Below are 6,000 nucleotides of genomic sequence, written 5' to 3'. Positions count from 1 at the left end.
CATGACAGAATCATTAAACAAAGTAAGACTATCGACAAGAAGAAAAAATAGTTTGGTGAGAAGAGTTTAATTTGGGATATGCTACAAATGATATGAGGGATTGATGGGACAACCATATGGAGATGACCAAAAGAAACTCGTAATACTACAGTTTGAAGGTTTGGAAAAGTATCCAAGCTGAAGATAAAGATTTGAGAGCATCTGCAGAGATACTATAGAAGAAGAGTATAAACTCTTGAATAGTAGGGATTAGATTTGCCTATAGTTCTATTCTGGATACCTAGCGTAGCATCTGGCACATGGTAGGTGCTCAAAAAATAATTGTTGAATGAATGGATAAAGGTAAGATCCCAAAGGAAAACAGAGAGGAAGGGCAGGAATTTTTCTTCTTTGAAACAAGAGGTAATAGAAGACAGAAGAGGTGGCTATGCAAAATAATTTAGAAATGGACAGAATATATTGCAAGATCTCACTTTGGGCAATTTTGATATCATCGAAGTGGAAGATGAAGTCATCAGTGAGGAATGTTTTGAATCAACTGAGAATGGGATTCTCATTTGAGGAAAGTAAACCATAAAATGTCAGTACTGTAAAAGACCTTGAAGAATATCTACAGAGCCCTCATCTTACAGATAGGGAAACTGAGGCTTAGAGAAAAGAAAACAATTGCTCAAGTCCCCAAGCCAAATAGAGTTTTGTTTATGTATACAACAAATATTTACTGACTGCTGGCTCTATGCCAGGCAGACCCTGGGCTACATGTTAGGGACATAGTGAAAAACAAGGTAGTCAGGGACCCTGTGCTCATGGAACTTTTAGTGTAGTGTGAAAGATATTAGAAATAAGCAGGGTGCTAAGTGCTATGGCGGGAAAAGCTTCAAGTGCTTAGGGGAGCATAGAGGAGGAAAAGTAAGAGTTAACAAGAAATGAATAGCAAGATTGGTCAGCTGAAATGCCAGCACAGCTGCGGGTAGACAGGGACTTGGCTGTTAACCCAGGCAGCAGTTTCATGACCTAAATGATATTTTTAATTCCAGGGAGAAGAAAAGAAGGCAACTCCCAGGGCCTGACCCTGGTTCTGACATTCCTTTGTACTTGGCTCTTGTCTTCATGTTCCTCAGGCAAACCAGAGGCATAGGAGGAGGAGCGCTTCAGTAAGCTGAGTGATTTACTACAAATTTGAACAGACGAACAAATATGAGAAAAACTCAGAAGTTTTGTTCACTTTTCCAAGGGCACCCAGGATTAAAGAAGCTGCCAGAGCAGGAATTAGCAGAGCACTTCCTCAGGAAAGTGAGGCTTGGAATGAGATTTGAAGTCTACAACAGGCAAGATTATCAGAGAGAACAGCCCACTTTGTTTCACCAGTTTAATATGTCATTACATTTATGTTAAGGCCACTTGTGCTAGAAGCCAATAATAATCGGAGGCAATTGCATTTTAGGAAAGAACAAATGTGAAGTGTAAAAATATATATGCCACTTACCTAGCTTGAAGTAAAACAAATTTCCATTATTTTTCTAATTAAAATTATCCCTAGCCCTTCGCTTAGCTATCATTAGAATATGCTTCTTCCGTCTCTAGAGTACCCCCTCTCACAAGAGTTCTGTGAATCGCAGGGGTGCATACTCATTACAGAGGGTCACTACTGGCTTCTGTTGCCTTAAGGAGAAAAATCTGGAAGCCTACTCAGTCCACCTAGGAACTGTTTCCTTCAGCTGTTGTCACTGTTGCTACAACACAGTGTTGCTAGGAGTCCAGCAATCCAGCCCCATTTCTGATGTTTTAGTGAGTGAGGCTTGTGTTGGCACAGTGGAAGGTTCTAGAGGTGGTAGGGGTAACCACAGGATGAATGGCAGACCACGACACCCACAGGCCTCAGCCCCAAAGCCCCCAAGCCTAGGTAGCAGCAAGCCTCCCTCTACCTCTAGACAAAGAAACCAGAACACACTAGAGTTCTTTCTCTTGAGGAGAAGACTAGACTATAGCTTCCCGAGGAAGAGAGTGGGGATGCCAGAGGGACTTTAAAGAGAGAGGTTGAGGGAGAGTGACTGCATGTGAGATGCCCCTCTTGCGAAGGCCTAAAATGGCAAGCCTTTCTCCCATCCCATTGTGTAGTTCTAGTGAAAGATTTAATAAAGCAGAGCTTCCCAACTGAGGGACCTTGAGACACTGGGGTGCTGCCAATGGATTATAAGTAGGGCAAGAATTATTGATTCCCTCAGGGTTTGGGGCAGTTAGGCAGAGCTTGAGGGAGCCAGAGCCTTCATGCCAGTCGCCACCGGCTGCTAGCAACTTAGCTGGGCGTTTTTGCAGAGGGCAGGTTCTGTAGAACAGAATCTAGAATTTTGCCCTCCCGTCTCCACAACCAGCCAGCACTAAAGGAACTTCTGTTCCTCACTGCTTCACTGTTTCATGCTGAGTATACCCAAGGAAGTGATCAACCACCACATCATCTATTTGAGACTAGGGGAGGGAATGAGGAGAGAAAATGCCAGTAGGCCCAGCTCCGGGTACCAGCCCCAAATTCATATCTTCACATATGTCTGTCTGCTGTTGATATGCTGTCTTAGAGGCATCCAAGCTAGCCACATGGTGACTGCCCGTGTGTTCTGAAAATTACAGCATCATCATTATTTTGAAATACTGTGCTTGACAGTAAAAAATTTGGATTGGGTCTGGGCGCAGTGGCTCATGCCTATAACCCCAGCACTTTGGGAGGCTGAGACACGTGGATCACTTAAGCTCATGAATTCAAGACCAGCCTGGGCAACATGGCAAAATCCCATCTGTACAAAACATATAAAAAATTAGCCGGGCATGGTGGTGTGCACCTGTATTCCCAGCTACTTGGAAAGCTGAAATGAGAGGATGGCTTGAGCCTGGGAGGTGGAGGTTGCAGTGAACTGAGATTGCACCACTGCACTATAGCCTGGGCAACAGAGGCAGACATTGTCTCCAAAAAAAAAAAAAAAAAAATTGGATTGAATTTGGAATCCATTTGTGTCATCACGAGATATTTCATCATAGTGCTTATCAGTAAAAGAAAAGGAAGAGCTGTTGGACTTTTAAAATATACTTCAACTATTGCCAGGACTGGTGGCACGTGACTGTAGTCTCAGCTACTTGTGGAGGCTGAGGCAAGAGGACCACTGAAGCCCAGGAGTTCAAATGCAGCATGAGCAAAAGGACAACAGAGCAAGACCCTGTCTCTAAAAAAATAAAATTTACAAAAAATGAAACTGTTTTTTATTTTTTTACTCTAGCCACCAGTTGTCTAAAAAATTCAACTGTTGTAAGTTTTGGAAAATTTGTTTTAAGTTGTTTTTATCACCTACTTATGGGAACAAAGTTTCTTGTCAATGGTGACAATAAAAGATTCAAAAAATCATCAGTGGGCTAGGTATGGTGGCTCATGCCTGTTATCCCAGCACTTTGGGAGGCTGAGGCAGAAGATTCACTTGAGCCCAGGAGTTTAAGACCAGTCTGGGCAATAGAGGGAGACCCTGTCTCTACAAAAAATTTAAATTAAATTAAATTTTAAGAAATAAAAGCAAATAGTCATAATTAAAACCTTGATAGGGAACTATGTGAAATCATTTTGAGCACAATACTTGATAGAAAACGTTATATTGACAGAACTAAGCTCAGGTTTTTCATTAAACATTTTTGAAAATATTTTATTTAAAAATTTAACACAAATATTGAATATCTTTTAAAATATCTTGGGCCGGGTGCTGTGGCTTACACCTGTAATCCCAGCACTTTGGGAGGCCGAGACAGGTGGATCACTTGAAGTCAGGAGTTCGAGACCAGTCTGGCATACATAGTGAAACCCCGTCTCTACTAAAAACACAAAAATTAGCTGGGCATGGTGGTGGGCGCCTGCAATCCTAGCTGCTTGGGAGGCCAAGGCAGGAGAATTGCTTGAACCCGGAAGACGGAGGTTGCAGTGAGCCAAGATCACGTCATTGCACTCCAGCCTAGGTAACAAAAGCGAAACTCCGTCTCAAATAAATATCTTTTATTTATTTTAATTGTCATAATTACAGATACTTACTGTGGGGTAACTTACAGATACTTAAATCCCCATAAACCCACCATCAGTTAAACATAAGTCAAAAATGCATTTAATACACCTAAACAACCAAACATCATAACTTAGGCCAGCTTACCTTTAACATGCCCAGAACACTTATATGAGCCTATCATTGGGCAAAATCATCTAACACAAAGGATATTTTATAATAAAGTGTTGAATATCTCATATAATTTATTAAATACTGTACTGAAAGTGAAAAACAGAATGGTCATATGGGCACCCAATTGGAGACTGTCTGTATATGATGCAAAAAAGGAATGGATGTTGTCAGTGAGTCCCATATAGACATCCACAAATCCCCTCCAGTTTACCCCCAAGTGCTGTAAAAATATCATTTTCCATTTGTGTCATGATATAAAAGAGCTGAGAAACACTGAGATAAGAATAACAATTTTAAAAAGAGTTGCTTAAACCACTTTATTACTCAGGACTCACTTCACTGTAAGTGGCAGAAGTCCAACCAGAACTAGCTTAAGCCAAATAAGCAGTGGGAGTGGGGGAGTACATTGATGGACTCAAGAACCAAAAATATATAAATGGCAAGGATGGTACTGGCCTCAGTGATGACTGGATGAAAGGACAGGAATACAACTACCTCACTCTCACTCACTATCTCTACATCTCCATTTCTCATTGCTGCTCTCAGAATATTTACTTTCCCACCTCCTCTGCCATCACATCTTCTTTCTTTCTTTTTCTGCCTTTGTGTGTGTGTGTGTGTGCACGTGCGCGTGTGTGTATGTGTGGTTTTTTGTTTGTTTGTTTTGAGACTGGGTCTCACTCTGTCACTCAGGCTGGAGTGCAATGGTACAATCTTGGCTCACTGCAGTGCAGCCTCTACCTCCTGGGCTCAAGCAATCCTCCCACGTCAACCTCCTGAGTAGCTGGGACTACAGGCATGCACCACCACGCCAGGCTAATTTTTGTTTTCCAAAATCGGCATGTAGTTTAGTGTGCCTTTGATCTGAAAGAGAAAGGATTGGAAGGTTTCTGGAAGGGAATGCTATCAGCTTTCTGATTACCTTCCAGGACTCCAGATGTTATAGAACTGAGGGGGCACCAGTCCTTCCCAAGTAAATTATTAACTAGAGCCATCAAATAGCCTTGGAAATCCGTAGATTGACAGATGTATTCTCTAGCATAACAGGCTTTAACATCCCTGACTTCTCTTCCGTATGTGTGTTAGTCCGTTTTTCATTGCCACAAAGAAATGCCTGAGTCTGGCTAATTTATAAAGAAAAGAGGTTTATTTGGCTCACAGTTTTGTAGGCTGTACAAGAAGCATGGCACCAACATCTGCTCTGCTTCTGGTGAGGCCTCAGGAAACTTACTGTGATGGCAGAAGGTGAAGGCAGAGCATGTGTGTCACATGGAGAGAGAAAGAAAGGAGAGAAGTACCAGGCTCCCTTAAACAACCAACTCTCTCATGAACTAACGGAGGAAGAATGCACTCATTACCAAAGGGAGGGCACCAAGCTATTCATGAGGGATCCACTCCCATGACTCAAAAACTTCCCACTAGGCCCCACCACTAACATTGGAGGTCATATTTCACCACGAGATTTGGAGGGACAAAACACCCAAACCACATCAGTATGGAAACAAGGAACACAAGTTGTGAGACAGAAAAGGATGGCTCATGCTGTACCAATGTGTATCAATCAGGATAAGCTAGGATCTGCCAGGGTAACAACCTTCAAATCTCAATGGCTTAAGACAATAAAAGTTTCTCATTTATGCTTCATGTCCATCATGAGTTGGCACAGGTCTCTACTCATCATGATCACTCATAGACCCAGCCTAATGGGAAGAAAAGGTTCCAGAAGGTCTCACATTGGTAATGAAATGCTCTGGCCTAGAAGTGACATATTATTACCACTCACAACTTACATGGCCCA

The sequence above is a fragment of the Macaca fascicularis genome, chromosome X (assembly GCF_037993035.2).
Source record: "Macaca fascicularis isolate 582-1 chromosome X, T2T-MFA8v1.1".
In the NCBI taxonomy this organism is placed as follows: domain Eukaryota; kingdom Metazoa; phylum Chordata; class Mammalia; order Primates; family Cercopithecidae; genus Macaca; species Macaca fascicularis.
The sequence above is the reverse complement of the archived record's forward strand: the minus strand, read 5'-3'. Positions refer to the sequence as shown.